Source organism: Aotus nancymaae, unplaced genomic scaffold, assembly GCF_030222135.1.
Source record: "Aotus nancymaae isolate 86718 unplaced genomic scaffold, 86718_ANA_hifiasm-v0.15.2.pri h1tg000075l, whole genome shotgun sequence".
Lineage (NCBI taxonomy): Eukaryota > Metazoa > Chordata > Mammalia > Primates > Aotidae > Aotus > Aotus nancymaae.
In genome coordinates this window covers 749,527-765,483 of record NW_026988490.1, presented here as the reverse complement: position 1 = coordinate 765,483, position 15,957 = coordinate 749,527, and the positions used below count along the sequence as shown (strand labels likewise).

The 15,957-nt window shown below is 34.8% G+C and overlaps 1 protein-coding gene across 14 annotated transcripts in view; it reads right to left on the bottom strand.

Annotated features, from left to right (window-relative positions):
* The window catches only part of SNRPN (small nuclear ribonucleoprotein polypeptide N), a 50,404-nt gene that overhangs the window by 10,328 nt on the left and 24,119 nt on the right, over positions 1 to 15,957 (bottom strand). For 7 of the 14 annotated variants that reach the window (XM_064367763.1, XM_064367762.1, XM_064367768.1 and 4 more), the window contains 7 exons: positions 15,681 to 15,784; positions 14,391 to 14,520; positions 13,044 to 13,392; positions 11,891 to 12,048; positions 7,394 to 7,515; positions 6,693 to 6,732; positions 5,843 to 5,972 (listed from right to left, as the gene is read on the bottom strand). The exons of 2 other annotated variants lie outside the window; for them this stretch is intronic. The gene's annotated coding sequence lies outside the window, so the exon portion shown is untranslated. Of the gene's footprint in view, positions 1 to 4,042; positions 4,116 to 5,842; positions 5,973 to 6,692; positions 6,733 to 7,393; positions 7,516 to 11,890; positions 12,049 to 12,218; positions 13,393 to 14,390; positions 14,521 to 15,680; positions 15,785 to 15,957 lie in introns of those variants that run through there. 5 more of the 14 variants (XM_064367764.1, XM_064367766.1, XM_064367767.1 and 2 more) reach the window with 5 other exon arrangements.

Sequence of the window (15,957 nt, the reverse complement as noted above, 5' to 3'; positions counted from 1 at the left end):
CAGCCTCTTGAGTAACTGGGATTACAGGTGCCTGCCACCCTGCTCACCTAATTTTTCTATTTTTACTAGAGACGGTGTTTCACCACGTTGGCCAGGATGGTCTCAAACTCCTGCCCTCAGGTGATCCGCCCACCTTGGCTTCCCTAAGTGCTGGGATTACAGGGGTGAGCCACTGTGCCCCACTTTGACTTTGGTGATGTTATTGTATTTTAAGTGTAGATTCAACATACCTTGCCCTTGCCCTACAATTTTCTTCAAAAATTCTACCTTCTGTACATACTATCTTGCTTACTCCCTTGATTCCTAGCACCATCCTTTCTTCATTCCTTTTTCTCTTATCTATCATCAGGTTGTTACTTTTTCTTTCAGCTGACCCCTTCATCCATTCCTTTCCTCAACAATCTTTGCTAAATGTCTGACACAAGCCAGAATATCTGAAATGCAATCCTGCCTTAATGAATACTCTACTTTGGAGAATGAATGCAAGTACAGATAGTGACACTACAAGTGGAAACTCCAATGGTAAAGTTACATTAAGGATTGTTGTTAGAAGACTAAAAGGATGTAATGAAAACATCAAGTATTATCTTGTACACACATGTGGAATGATGAAGAGGATCTAACATCGTGAAACTGGGATGTATCTTCACACATTCATTGATGAAAGCAACTCACAGGTATCAGCATGTGTCTGTGCTGGGCTAACAGTGGTAACCTAATTATAGTAGAGACCATTAACTCACAGGTTATTCTTTGATATGGCCTTTTCAATAATAGCAGCACTACAATCAATGATATTCAATTTCCAGATTGAACTGTGTCTTTCATGGCATGCAAAAGCGACTGCCACCTCATTAATTTTTAATTAATTTTTAATCTCATTCTTCATGTATCTTCAGGAACATTACAACCCTTTGGTTTTCACCTAGTGACTCCAGCCACAACCTCCTTTAACGGGTCTTCCTCATTTTCTCAATATCTAAATGCTAGAGCATCCAAAGCATGGTCTCAGACATGTCCTACTCTCAAATACATTCTATCTCTAGATCTCATCCTTTCCCATAGCCATTAAGTATTCTCTCTCTCTCCAAATTCCCCTCAACTCAAGTTTCCTACTTAAACATAAAAATCTTAATCTGTGACTTTAATAAGGATCTAAAACCAGCAAAATAGATTTTTTTAAATCACGCACTCAGAGAAAACCAACCCTCCCTAGCAGTCGTTGAGGTCTAAATGGTAAGAATTCCTGATTCAGTCCTCCTCTCACCTCATATAGAATCATTAAATACTTTATCAAGTAGAACTGGCAAGGATTTCAAAAGACACCGCCAAATCCCAGGACTTTGTAATACTTTCATGTAACACAACCTAATGTAACACCTATGTACAACTTACGTAATGTAACTTCTTACTTCTACTTCTGGTTTAAGTATTTATATTAACCACAGTGATCTTTATCCTACCAAACTTATTTTAATATGTAAAAATATAGAAAACTAAGTACCACAGAAATAAAAAATGTTAATTTAAAAAACTCCAAAGCAGTTGGCATGTTAATTATGAGTAAAATAAAGCCATTGAACAAGGCATTCTTGTCCAAGGACTTGGGGAGAACACTCACTAAACCTTGCAAATGGCTGAATGAGACAGGAGTGATGACATTTTAAAAATCTCTAATTCCCTCCTGAAGATAAATAATAAATCAATTTTAGAATTAAATTATCTGTGGAATAATTAAGACAACATGATTGTCGTATTTGCAAGGTGACAAATGAGGTACAATAATGTAGCAGAGAATATTTCAAACCATCAAATAAATGAGTGGTTTTTTTAAACCAATTGTACAGTTTTGTCTTGAAATTAACTTTATTAGATAAATAACTATATTAGATATCTAATAACTTTATTAGATAAATCTTCTGACTCAGAAGAGTCAGAGGCTTGAATTTTTCGGGGAAATAGTTTATCAGTGAGCAGTGAACCTCAACAAATGTAAGGAAGAATAAAAGGCAACAATCTTCTCCTTGGCTTTCCTTGTACTATGTTACTCTGCTCCCACTGGAAGACCTCTCTATCTTCTCATATAGATCACCGCCTTATTCTTTCTTTCAGAATTTTCAGTTGATAAAACACACTGCTGGACTGTTCTGACAGGCCATCATATACAAACTCTTCCTTACAGTACAAGACGCTAAATAATGCATATAAGCAATAATACAGTTTTTTTTTAATCATCACTGATTCAGGTAAAAGTCATCTGTGAGTACTAAAACTACTATGTGAAAGTTGAATGAAAAATAGAATATCAGTACAGTTACAAATTAATTACGAAGGAATGTTAACTAAAGTAAAAAAACTCCAGTGGACACCAACTGAACCAAGAGATCAAAGTGTTTCAAAGTGGACAAGTGACATTTGTCACCTGATATGATTCACTGAGGAACACTGAAAATACTTAAATATTTATGCCCAAAATGAGTATCTTAAAACTTTTCATGAGGAAACACAAATTTCAAAATCTGAGGTATCTCCTTAAAAACTATTACCTACTACTTTTTAAGAATACTGATGTGATCAAAGTCTGGGAAGCTGTTTCAGATTAAACAAGTCTAAAGAGACATGACACCTGAATGCAACAGCAGGTCCTTTTCGGGATGCTGTAGAAGGGGAGAAACTGCTATAAAGAACATCTCTGGAAAAAATGAGTAAAATGTGAATATGGACAGTATATTGTCATACTTTTATACTAGTAAGACATTTCATGACTTACCAAAGTCAATATAAGATGCTCAGGCTCTTAGAAAGTAAATGCTGAAGTGTTTTGGGTTAAAGGAAGATAATGTCAGCAACTCACTCACAAATAGTTCATAAAATCATAATGCTATGTATAAACACGTGGAGTGAGGAGAGAGGCAGAATAGTTAGTAGAAAACACAACAACTCAGAATAACAAGTCAATCTGGGTGAAGCGTGCATCAGGTTGCTCCATGTGATTCTTGTAATTCTGAATCTAAAATTATTTCAACAATACAAAGTCAGAAAAACGCTGGTATATGGTATGCATAGGGAGTTTATGAACCTCCAAGAAGCATTGAATTTAGAAAATGTTAGTAATTTCTAGCTCAGGTAAATGAGATTTGTGGGGGGAGTAGAGAAAAAATGCAGTACTACCTTATCTTATAAATCATGCCTCACTATTTGCTTCTTCTTTACCCATGGCCATTAACTTTTTAAATCAAACTTATGTTAAAATACCATTTTCACCTATTAGATTGACTAAAAATTTAAATAAGTCTTTTCTTTTGAGATCGAGTGTCACTCTTGTTGCCCAGGATGGAGTGCAATGGCATAATCTCAGCTCACTGCAACTCCTGGGTTCAAGTGATTCTCCTGCTTCAGCCTCCCAAGTTAATTTTTTTTGTATTTAGTGGAGGTGGGGTTACACCATATTGGTCAGGATGGTCTGGAACTCCTGACCTCAGGTGATCCAGCCTCCTTGGCCTCCCAAAGTGTTGGGATTATAGGTGTGAGGTACCATGCCCAGCCTAAGGAATTCTTAATACCCGTTGTACACAAGTTTTTATGAAAATTGTCATTTCCATTACAACACTGCTCTGTGGTAGCAGAGGACAACACTTTTAAGTTTCATAGCATCTAACTGAAACAACAGTGATGACCCAACAATGCAACACCAAGACAGCTATCCTGAAGAAGTAGTATATTCTAATGCAACATTATATGTGTCAACAAAGCAAACAAAAAATTAACCTGCTTTCCCAAAATAGAGAAATGGATTCACCCACTGTAATACATACTTTACATCCAATAAAAAGTCTGTGGGTAAGCTATATTTGATTTGGAAACATGTCCATGCTATATTAAAGAAACCTGAAATTTACAAAATAACATCTATCATAATAATCACACATTTGTAAATGAATTCCACATAGTTATGTAAGTTTAGAAAAGTTACTAATAACTATACTACAAATGGCTATTATCAAATCTAGGAAGTAGGATTGGAAGATAGTAGGTAAATGACCACAGCTTGCGTTATATCACTGAATGACTCACTCATTCTTGGTGGCCCTGCTTCAATGAACTTGGTGCCAAGCCTAAGCAAAAAGGAGATATAAAAGAATAAAAACACACAACCACAGAACCGTCAACCTGGCTTTAAGAGCCAAGAATTCAAAGGCTTAAAGTGTCTACTTGTCTACATGTCTGCCCTATGCTTTAGTTTAACTTCCTATGTTGAGTATTCAGAAAAATGACATGGGATGGAATACATTTTCTCGCTTCTGCTTTACATGTATATCCACCTTACCCAGGATTAAAATAAACTGCTATAAGCCAGAGGTTAGAAAACTGCATCCTATGGTCCAAATCTGGTCTAACACATTTTTGTAAATAAGTTTTTCTAAAACACAGCCATATCCATTTGTTTATTAATTGGTTATAGCTAATTTCACATTATAATGGCGATGTTGAGTAGTTTCAACAGTATGGATTATACAGTCTGCTCTTTTACAAAGTTTGCTGACCTTTGTATATTGTTATACAGACTATAAAACTTTGTATCATGTTTCAGATAATGGAAAGGTGTGTGATTAGGACACTGATATTCTTACATCCAGAACAGCATCATGAACTTGAAAAATATTAACACGAGAAATATTATGGGATAAGTTAGCTTTGGAAGTACAAAAGCATCTTCTGTGCAAGTAAAACAAATGAGTATTGCAAAAAGGAACTCAAGTTCTACCTCAAGATCTAGCTGACAATGAACAAAATAATATAGTATGATTTTGGCATACTTGTACTTTGGCGTACAAAATAATATAGTATGATTTTGGTGTATACTGATGGCAGTACACACTTATGAGATTTTTAAACCGTTAAATCTTCTGTTGGTAGGATTAACTGACATCAATGGGATTGACTACATAACTCTTAAAATTCTAGCAATTGTTTGTTATTTCTGACTCTGGTCTAGAGAGGTAATATTATTGGATGCCTTCCTTGTATAAACCTATTGAGATAGGTTTGGCAATATAGTGAGCAGTTCCCCAGTGGATAGCACAGCATATATTACAGAGGTAGACAATTGCAACACCAAATAAACACTATTTTATATTAAGCCCACTTACGTTAAGCAGAAAGCAAAGGAAAACCACGGTAATGTGGATAAAAAGGAAATCTCTTTGGTACACTGAGATTTTTATTCCAACACCAAAGAAACCTGGTAATACCAAGAAAATGACTGCACCACATGTTCTACAAGATGGTATCACAATGGCTCCAAATGGCAGTGTAAGGATCTCCCTCTCCAATACACTCCCAGTTGTTATGTCATCCAAATTTGTGTACTTGGAAAGAGGTGAACTACAGTCAATCTCAGATCTTGATCGAGAATGACATATACTACATCTAACAAAAATGGTACTACAGAAGGTATAATCCAGATAATGCTTAAAATCTCACTTAAGACTTGTCCAAAAACTGTGGGCTCCTGATTCAAATGAGGAAAAAAGTATCTTACAAATGGGGGGAAAAAAAAAAAATCACTGACACGCCAAGGCCCTCTGCTTCTGAAAAAGACTTGCTATCATCTGGACAATGATTAACATGTCCACTGGGTTGAATTAATTATATTACCATATACAAACCTTACTTCCATTCATAAAGTAAAATACAAATTTAAAAAACACAATGAAATACAATGAGTTAATATACAAAAATAGAGGTAAGCATGAAATATATTGAGAGCATAGAGAAGTACATAACAACATTCCAGGCAATTACTTGCCAAAAAGCAGGTCACTTCTATTCCTGGACATACTTTTAAAAGTTGTGCCCCTTGAGAAGCAAAGATGCAAGAAGATCCCAGAAAGAAGCAATAACAACAGCATTTGGATGATGCTGTAGATAGCACCATTTGTCTATAATCCTATTATCCACATGGTCACCACCTGAGAGTACAAAAGAAGATATTGCAAATGCAAAGAAATAACAAGTTATGACGCAGCCATGCCTAGTGAAAAAAAGCATTATCTTCAAGTCAAACAACGCTCTATAAAACTAAACTCCTACAATCTGGTGTGGAATAATCCAAACCCTCCAAATCCAGGCATACTTACTGTATGCAAATGATAAAGCTGCCATTCTCCTTCCTTCCTCTGCACACTTTTTTCTTGTGATTTAAATACCTAATACCTATTCCAAATTATTTTCAACCCAACCAACCACCTATTCATTCTTTGAACCAGCATTTCCTGTGTAGTTTTTTTATTCTGATTTATATACCAGTTTAGGGGTTAAGAATTTTTTTAAAAGACACAATATAAGGAAATACGAATGAGATACTCTCTGTATTCCATAGTATTGTATTAAGATCTTTCAACAAACCAACTCCCATTATCCACATCAGTTCTCCTTGCTTCCCTGTATGCTTCTTGTGCAACTTCTAGTGGTACTAACATCAAGAAAATGCCTGATTTCATCAAATGTTGTTTATTAACAAGTTTACAATGAAGTCCTTGATTAAAATACCAACTCAAAATAATCACATAACCACAAAATAGGTTTTCTGAAAAATTTAATTTCAAATAACTCAAATAAGAATCTAATATATCATCAACATAGCAAAGAGAACAGTTTCAAAATCAGAATATAGTTCTTAACGATTTTACCTGCAAGAAAGGTCTTTGTCCTCCTTGATTATGAAAGACGCTTGTGAAAAAAAAAACAGGAATGTTGGAAAGTATTTGCAAATTTCTCATTCACTCATCAAATAAAAGGGTGTTAAGACGCTACCTTTACTGCTTCAATGCTGAAATATCTCTTAACTCCTATCGGCACACCTTACCTATTCACTGATGATATCCTAAATCATGCACTTCAAACTAAAACTAAACCTGATGCTCTACTCTCATTATAACCCATAATATTTACAGCAAATTCTGATTCCTAAGGACTCATCTTTAATAGCTCATCCATTTTCCTTATTTTCCCACTAGCTGCCAGATTCTCTTATCTCCCTCTAGCTGAAGAATTTATTCCAAAGCATTCATTCAGCAAAATTTACTGAGATAATATAAAATTTACTGAGTATATGGATAAAAAGTTAACAGTCTCAGTCCAGATAACATCACATACTATGTTGAGAGCAGGTAAGAGTAGTAAATCAAAACCTGCATATACTACAGGTCAAAACTGCACCAAAATTTAAGAGCACTTTTATCTCTTTTAATTCACCTGATAATCACTCCACAAATTCACGACCTTGTGTTTTATGAAATTCATGTGTGGTTTTGGATTTTAAAATATTACAAATTAGATTCACATCAAACTGGTCAAAAATAAACAGTAGACCAGGGTTACTGATTCTTACCAGCACTTTTGAAGAATGAAGTCTACAAAAACAGTAAATAAGCACAATCATTTGGATTGATATGCAAATTTCAGTCAGTGAAGAAGATCTCACTTCTTTAACTGGTACCACCTCAGCTATAACTGTGAAAAATATGGGGAAATTGTGACATATGACGAGTTAATGTACAGAAGGTAAAGTTCTCTCATTCCTCAACCTCCAAAAGTCGCCAAATTATTAAATTGTTGAAAGATCACTGATTAAAATAATTTGTGAACTCACTGTGGTTTGTTGTTGCTTATTTACTACCATGTTGAGAACGCAAAAACAAATCTTTTATAATTTCATAATGAATTTGTCCATGAAAATATACCATTCTTTCAAATGTCCATCTTTCTCATCAACTTTACATGTGACTCTTTCATCAGCCCATTGTCATAGTCATCAAATTGCTGCACCATCACCTTGTGAATCAACTTATTAAGCCACTCTAAAACCATCAAACATGCAGCTATCACACCCATGCAATCAATGTATTCGTATCTTGATCCCTACATTTACTGAAGAGTCTAGCTAACCATACTTGTATTCATTAATCTAAAGATTTATGCATATACCATTTCATTTTCAATCCATTCCAATTCTAACACCTAGGCATATAACCATCTGCACCTTGACTAAATGATTCCACTGTTGCACATATCCATACATACAATCAACTGGTTTTTAAAACTTGCATTCTCCGTTCTTGCATCCAGCCATCTGCTCATATTCTACTTTCTATCCACTTCTTATTTAATACACCCAATTTTGCATGCATCCACTATTGTATCTCAAAGTGTATTAGGTCATTGTATTTATCTTTCTGGTCTTTATTCTAAATCACCAGTTCCACATAATTTCATCCACTAGTTATTAAATCCACATAATTAGGTAATAGAAAATTTCACTGAGATCAGGCACAATGGCTCACGCCTGTAATCCCAGCACTTTGGGAGGCTGAGGTGGGCGGATCTTCTGAGGTCAGGAGCTTGAGACTAGCCTGGCCAACCTCAGTAAACAAAAATTAGCTAGACATGGTGGTGGGCACCTCTAATCCTAGCTACTCAGGAGGCTGAGGCAGAAGAATCACTTAAACCCAGGAGGTGGAAGAGAGCCCTGGCCTACTCCTCAGGAGTTTACCACCTTGACCAAATCCCCTCAGGAGCTACCTCAAGTCCTTCTAAAGAAAGTAACAGAAGAGAAGAGGCTGGGATATATTTAGAACTGATGCTCCTCTCACAGAGAAAGCTTCTTCACTCACTATTCCAATAATTTTAAAATGCTATATTCATATATAAGGAACTTTATCAAGAATGTCTGTTTTTCCTAAGATATTACGAAATCCCCTTTCATTGTTTTACTTGTAACTTACTCCACAATGAAGACCTGTGTATTCCACAACTCATTAGCTCACGTGTCATCCCATTATGACAAAACTCTGTTGAAACCCCAGTACAATTTCAGTTACCAGCCAGGGCATCATAAACAAACATGGTTATCTGTTACAGGGAACCGTATTTCTATTTTTACTTCCTATAGCCTACCTCTCCCCTATTTATACATTATATCCAAGAAATTATCTCATAGTGGTATACAAACATCCATCAATCCTCCTTACTGCTACATGTCCTTAGGAGATGAACTATGGATTTGCCACAGATGATATACACTTACAAAATATCAAATTCTTACCCATGTCTTGTATTTTACACAGTGAGCAGCAACATCTGATTTTCCCTACGTGTTGCTGAAAAAATGTTGCCAAACTTCTGGACTTTTCTAATCTAATAGTAGAGAAATTAATTATATCTTAGTTGTATTTTTCAAGTGATTATTCTTATGAGCAAATCTAAGAACCCTTTTATACGGTTAACACTGAACTATGGGTTCATGTCATTATTCCTATGAACTGATATTTTCCCTCTCAAATGTAGGAAACTTGACTGCATAGTTTGTGGTAGTGGGGGACTGTGTTCTATTAACTGGTATTTTTAATTATATATCTTACACATACCAAAGGTTTCTGTCTTCTTAAGTGATATCACAACTTTTTCAACTTTGTCATTTCATTCTTCACTTGTTACATTAATAAAACTATCAGTCTTTGTGTTTCTTCTTGCTTCTACAATTTTATCATCAGTAATATCCTCAAAATTAGAGAAATTAATTTTCTGAATTTCTGTAATGTCTGTAGTAATTCATTTTAAATTCTTCATGCTGTTATACAACATGAGAGATGAATATAGCTCCTTATCCATTTGGGTAACAATAACCTCCATGATTGCAGATTTTTTTTTTTTTTTTTTGAGACAGAGTTTCACTCTTGTTACCCAGGCTGGAGTGCAATGGCGCAACCTCGGCTCACCGCAACCTCCGCCTCCTGGGTTCAGGCAATTCTCCTGCCTCAGCCTCCTGAGTACCTGGGATTACAAGCACGCGCCACCATCCCAGCTAATTTTTGTATTTTTAGTAGAGACGGGGTTTCACCACGTTGACCAGGATGGTCTCGAGCTCTTGACCTCGTGATTCACCCACCTCGGCCTCCCAAAGTGCTGGGATTACAGGCTTGAGCCACCGCGCCCGGTGCAGATAACTTTATTATACTTTCTATTTCTCATGTAATTGGATCAACTTACAGATCTTCTGTTCCAGGACATTAGAAGTCTGTGATACCTAATCAAGTTAACTGCTCCATTCCTGATCTTTACAAAGTCTTCCTATTTTTCACTCACAAGTGACAATCAAAATGTCTAGCTGTAGATCATATTAGAAATTGACTCATAATATAGAATGAACAAAATATTTCTCTACCATGCAGATTGTCCCTGAGGAACTAGAACACCCTGGAATATGTATACACGCCCATAAATAAATACATTGAACACAAAAAAACAAGACATTTATTTAAGGCCCTGGGCTATCATCAGCTTCTTCAATAATACTTCAATGTCTCATGTTAAAATAAAAGTGTGGCTTTAAAGATTACTAGACAAATAAACAACAGACATGGCACATAGAGGAGAAAAAAACATAGAAATGGCATTATTACTCACCTCAAAAATGATTATCAAGGAATACTACTATGAACATGTTTGCAGATTTCTCAGTTGCTCACTGTTCGTGCATGTTATATAGTCACTACCTCATAAAAACTGACGAGTGATACACAGCTCCAGCTCAGAATCTTTACCCTTTCTACACAAACACACACACACACACACACACACACACACACACAGTGGAGATGGGTAAAAGATGAGAGGAAAAAACTTTAAAAATTTTTAGTTAAGTATTTTTAGTTAAAACTAAAATAGTTTTAGTTCCAAGTAACCATTTATCACAAGTATTTTTAGTAGAGATGGGGTTTCTCCATGTTGATCATGTAGAGAAATTAATTATAACTTATTTGTATTTTCAATTGTCATTATTTTTATCAGCATATCTAAGAATCCTTTCATATGGCTAAGCACTTTATATACTTAGTATGTGTAAGATATATAATTATAGATAACTTCGTGACTTTTTACATTTTAGCTTCAAAAATGGTTATAAATAATTTTAAATTTTCCAATTTTCATTAATGTGTTATTTTTGGCATTATTTGAAGGTTGAATTCCTTCAACATGTACCGTCTCATTATCTTTTTGAATATTTGTAATTAACTAACATAAGTCAATATCATTTGAATTTTTAAACTTAACGCCTTAGCTGTATGTTTAGTTTATATACCTTTGTTTATGGCTTTTTAAGCCCCCTATGAGTTTTATTAACATAACATTAAGTGCAGTAAAAATAAAATGACAAATTTGGAAAAGTTGTGACATCACATAAGACTGAAACCTTTGGTATGTGTTAAGATACATAATTAAAGATAACATGGTGATGTTTTACATTTTAACTTAAAAATGGTTGTAAATATTTTTAAATTTTCCAATTTTCATGAATGTGTATTTTTGGCATTTTTGTTTGAAGTTTGAATTACTTCGACATGTACCACCTCATTATCTTATTAAATATTTGTAATTAACTAACTTAACAATCAATATTAATTGATTTTTAAAATTTAATGCTTTAGCTATATGTTCAGTTTATATATCTTTGTTTATGGCTTTTTAAGCCCCCTATGAAGTAAGAGATTAAACAACCATGATCCAAGGGAACTGCAATTAACAGTTCAATTGCCAAGTGTACTTTCTACTTTCATATATCCTAGAAGTACTTACTAATGAACTTTATCAAGATAATTAAAATGACAAATTGCTAAACAAAGTCCTAATTTTAGAAATTCAGTGAAAGACTACTAGAAAAGACATACAAAAAACGTTTTCATGTATCAATCAGGTAAGCTGAATAAGTGATCCAAATCACTCAATTAACGAATACCTAAAAAATGTCTAGTATTAAAAAATATTTTTTAAAAAAACTACACCGGCTATAGCCTCAAATTATTATTCCATTAAAAATAGAAAGACCTACCTTGCGGTTGGATAGAAGACTCAATTTTAAAGACATCTATTCTTTCCTAATTAATCTATTAAATTTGTTGCAAATGAAATACTGCATTTTTTTTCAACTTGCAAAAATAATTGTAAGCATCAAAGGACAGAAAAAAATGCAAGTATAGACAGAATATTCTGGAAAAGAAGAGAAATGAAAACTCAATGGACTATATGAGACAGTATAAATCATTAGCAATTATTAAAGTGTCAATAAGATGGTAAGTAAGGCAAGTTAACAGATATGTAGCCAATCGTTATGTGGAAATTTTCTTTATGATTATGGTAGAACTTCAGAGACAACTACACCCATCAAAGTGGTATTTAATGCACTCATTAACAGAACGATGATTAATGGAGAAACAAATGACAAAATAACTGATGAAACAGAAGGCAATACAAATAAATGATACTAACTTAAACATGTTAAAAAAAACCCACAAAATTCCAAAGCCATAAAACAGAACAAGATTATATTTTCATATTTCAATATACGACTTCTGCATAACCAAAAAATAAACCACCACAGTAAAATGAATGAGAAAAAACATATTTGCAATTCTAGACAATATATTAACATGGTTACTGATAAATGAACTCTTCAGATATCAGTACAAAGAGACTAACATTACAAGAGAAGTGAAAATAAAAGGAACAGAGGAAAATGGAATAGCACAAATGAGTTATAGGCTATATGATGATACAGTTAACAGAAGAGCTGACAAAGTAATGTCATTATAAACTACATTATCGATCCTTACAAATATTGATTATCTGATGTTTGTACAGCTTTAGGAAATGAAGGATTTGCAAGTACTGGAGAAACTTACTCTAGTCATGGGAAGTTTACTCAAAAATGTATATTTTTTGCATAAACTTGGCCCCAGCAATTCCGAACGATAGGAAACACTCCAACAAAGTAGTTAGCTACACACCCACACACATACATACACGTTTACTACATCGAAAATGTGTTAAGTAATATATCATCCCCAAAACACCACTTATGCATCAACTACTTTATAAAATAATAGACTGGGGGGTAGAAACAGACAAAAAGCATTTAAGTAAAAATACTATATTTCACACAATTACTATGTCCTGTGAATTTAATGAATCCGTTTTATATTTACCCTGTGATTAGCGAAAATTACGCCCTTCATACTTATGAAAGCACTGAGATGAAGTCTTTTTAATTCAACTATCCTGCTTTCTTTGTTCAATAACGTCTGTCATTCCAGCTCCTGAGATATGGTCCAACAGCAACCATGAAAATAATCATCGTGCCTACTTAAAATTCACTTCAATGATAACTCTATAGGATACTTTCCAAAAATGAGTTTTCTCAATTTTTTAGATCTGCAAAGGAGAGTCCACTGAAACAAACATGAAGAGTGTCTCCAAACATCATAAAAAGTATTTTTGATTTTGGTGAAGATGATGGTACAAATAGTGGCACAGCTCCCCTTTTTCAGTCATCACCTGAGAGAACAGTTGGGAAAATGAGAAAAGGTTAGAAGCAAACTTTATGTCATCAGTAAGAACTAATAAAATCTGTCTGTAAAATGATATGTTACAGCCATTCTATTATGAAGAAAGAGCAGGTGGACAAAAATTCCTTTTGGAGTATTCTAATAATAAAGGAGGTCAGATTTAGCTCTCTTTCCTTCGTCTTTTTTTTTTTCTTTTGTTGTTTTTCCTGAGATGGAGTTTCAATCTTGCTGCCCAGGCTGGAGTGCAATGGCATGATCTCAGCTCAATGCAATCTCCGCCTCCCAGGTTCAAGCAATTCTTCTGCCTCAGCCTCCTAAGTAGCTGGGATTACAGGCATGAACCACCATGCCTGGCTAATTTTGTATTTTTAATAAAGGCAGGGTTTCACTATGTTGGTCAGGCTGGTCTTGAACTCCTGATCTCAAGTGACCCACCCACCTCGGCCTTGCCCTGGAATTACAGTCATGAGCCACCATGCTTGGCCTCTTTCCTTCTTATGTCTTGTGAAAAACTGACCTCTCCAACATTATCCACATGATGTCTTTGTATTTGGATTCCTTTTACCTCTAGGTCACTTGCTGACATACAGAATTATTACATGCAGTATACATGCATTTCTGCACAACAAACACTGACAGCAATGCTTAAATATTCAAATGATAGTAACAAAAGGAACTCAGCCTATTTGATGAGAAAGAAATAGTAACTATACTAAAAAACACAGAGGTTACAATGAGACTTTGAAGAAGATACAATTCCTAAACTGTCCTGGGCATAATCATACCAACGAAATCCATGGACATAACAGTATTGTTTTATGCACCTGTTTCAGGAAATTTCTTATATAGCAACATGTTACCAAACCAGATCTGAATGTCAACTAGTGGCTACAAAAAATCATCAAGCTTATGAAAAACAGGATATATCAAGTCCTGTCTAGGTGAACCGCCCCTCCCTCAATTAAGTTAGCACTCAACTGCCCTTACAATCATATTGCTGAAGGAATGAAGAACGCGTCAATGGAAGCACTGCAACAGGTCATTCACTGATGGTAGGTACCATTCTTGAGATTAAAAACAAAGATGATAAAATATTCCTTCTTAGAACTACCATCTCCTGACAAGGAAAAAGAAGAAACACTGTAAGGTGAGATATACAGCACTCTAATGAAACCGCTAAGGTGGCAGGTTAAGTGAATGCTCATGTTGAATTTTATTACAGGTTAACATTTAGAAATACTTCCTCATTATCAATCCTATAGCAAAGTCTCTACAACATCAGTAATGAATTTGATAACTTTCAGTAGCAGCATCTTTTTGTGGTTTCCATGAACTTCACCCTTTATTATATCAAAGGACTGTTTGTGAAAACATTGTGAAAACTGTACATTTATGAAAACACACATATTGCCAATTTTATAATTTCCAGTATTTGACATTTGGTCATTTCTATTATTAGTTATATTGTCGTATTTCACCATAAATAAGTAAACTAATTAAAGGTATTCTCGCTATGTATTTGTCTGTGTCTCTGCACACACCTGTGGCAGGCCAAGTCTCACTAATGCAGGTCTCCATAACAACTGTTTCTTAATTAAATACTAAAAGCTGAAAGAGTCAATTTCCCTTATACAAAGGCTGGAATGTCACAAAGGCCCACCAAATTTTGCCTAAGCCTTTCTTGAACCTTAAAGCATGATTAAACAAGTTTTATTGGGGGTCTGAAGAAACTTTCCAGGCCTCCACAAACAAGTTTATTGGGGGTCTGAAGGAATTCCCCAAACCTCCATGATTTAGTAGAAGACAAGATAAGGGTAATCACCTCAGCACCTGGACCCACTTAGATTAAGTAAATTTACTGAGGCTCCAGAGGAAGGTCTCCAAAACTCAGACCTTAGTTATAGATTACTTATGTCTTCCGATGAATACACATTTACACATAGACATAGAGCTTAGAAGGTATATAAGCTCTGGAAAACTTCGTAATTTTGAGTTGGCGTGGCAACAATTTCCAGGTCTTCTTCCTATAACCAGCTGCAGAAATAAAGAGTCTCTTCCTCCCCAGTTCATCTGCATCTTGTTATTGGGCCATGAGAAATAGCAGCCTGACCCTCAGTTTGGTCTGGCAACCAATCTATACCTACACTTGAATAAAATGTATTTTAAAGACTAACTCATTTGATAGTTCCAAGGTGCCCCCAAAATACACCTGTACCAGTATTATTTTCCTGAGCTCAGGCAAAACCTCATCACCAAATAGCACCAGAATCTTCTTACCTGTGTTTGCAGTTAACTTGTAAATTAAGGGACTCCATAAGAAAGGGATGTTCCTGAATACTCGCAGGTTAGCTGCAAATAAGTCTTTCATTCATCCTGATTACCTAAGAAAAACAATATCCAATACAGAAATATTTATATACAAAGCAGGCACCAGAACATAGCTTAGGATAATTATAGGCTAGCCAGGCACAGTGAATAGAGAAAATCAAGTACAGCAGCAACCATTTCACTTTCTCACTAACTTTAAAACCAGCTTTTAGAAAAATGCTTACAA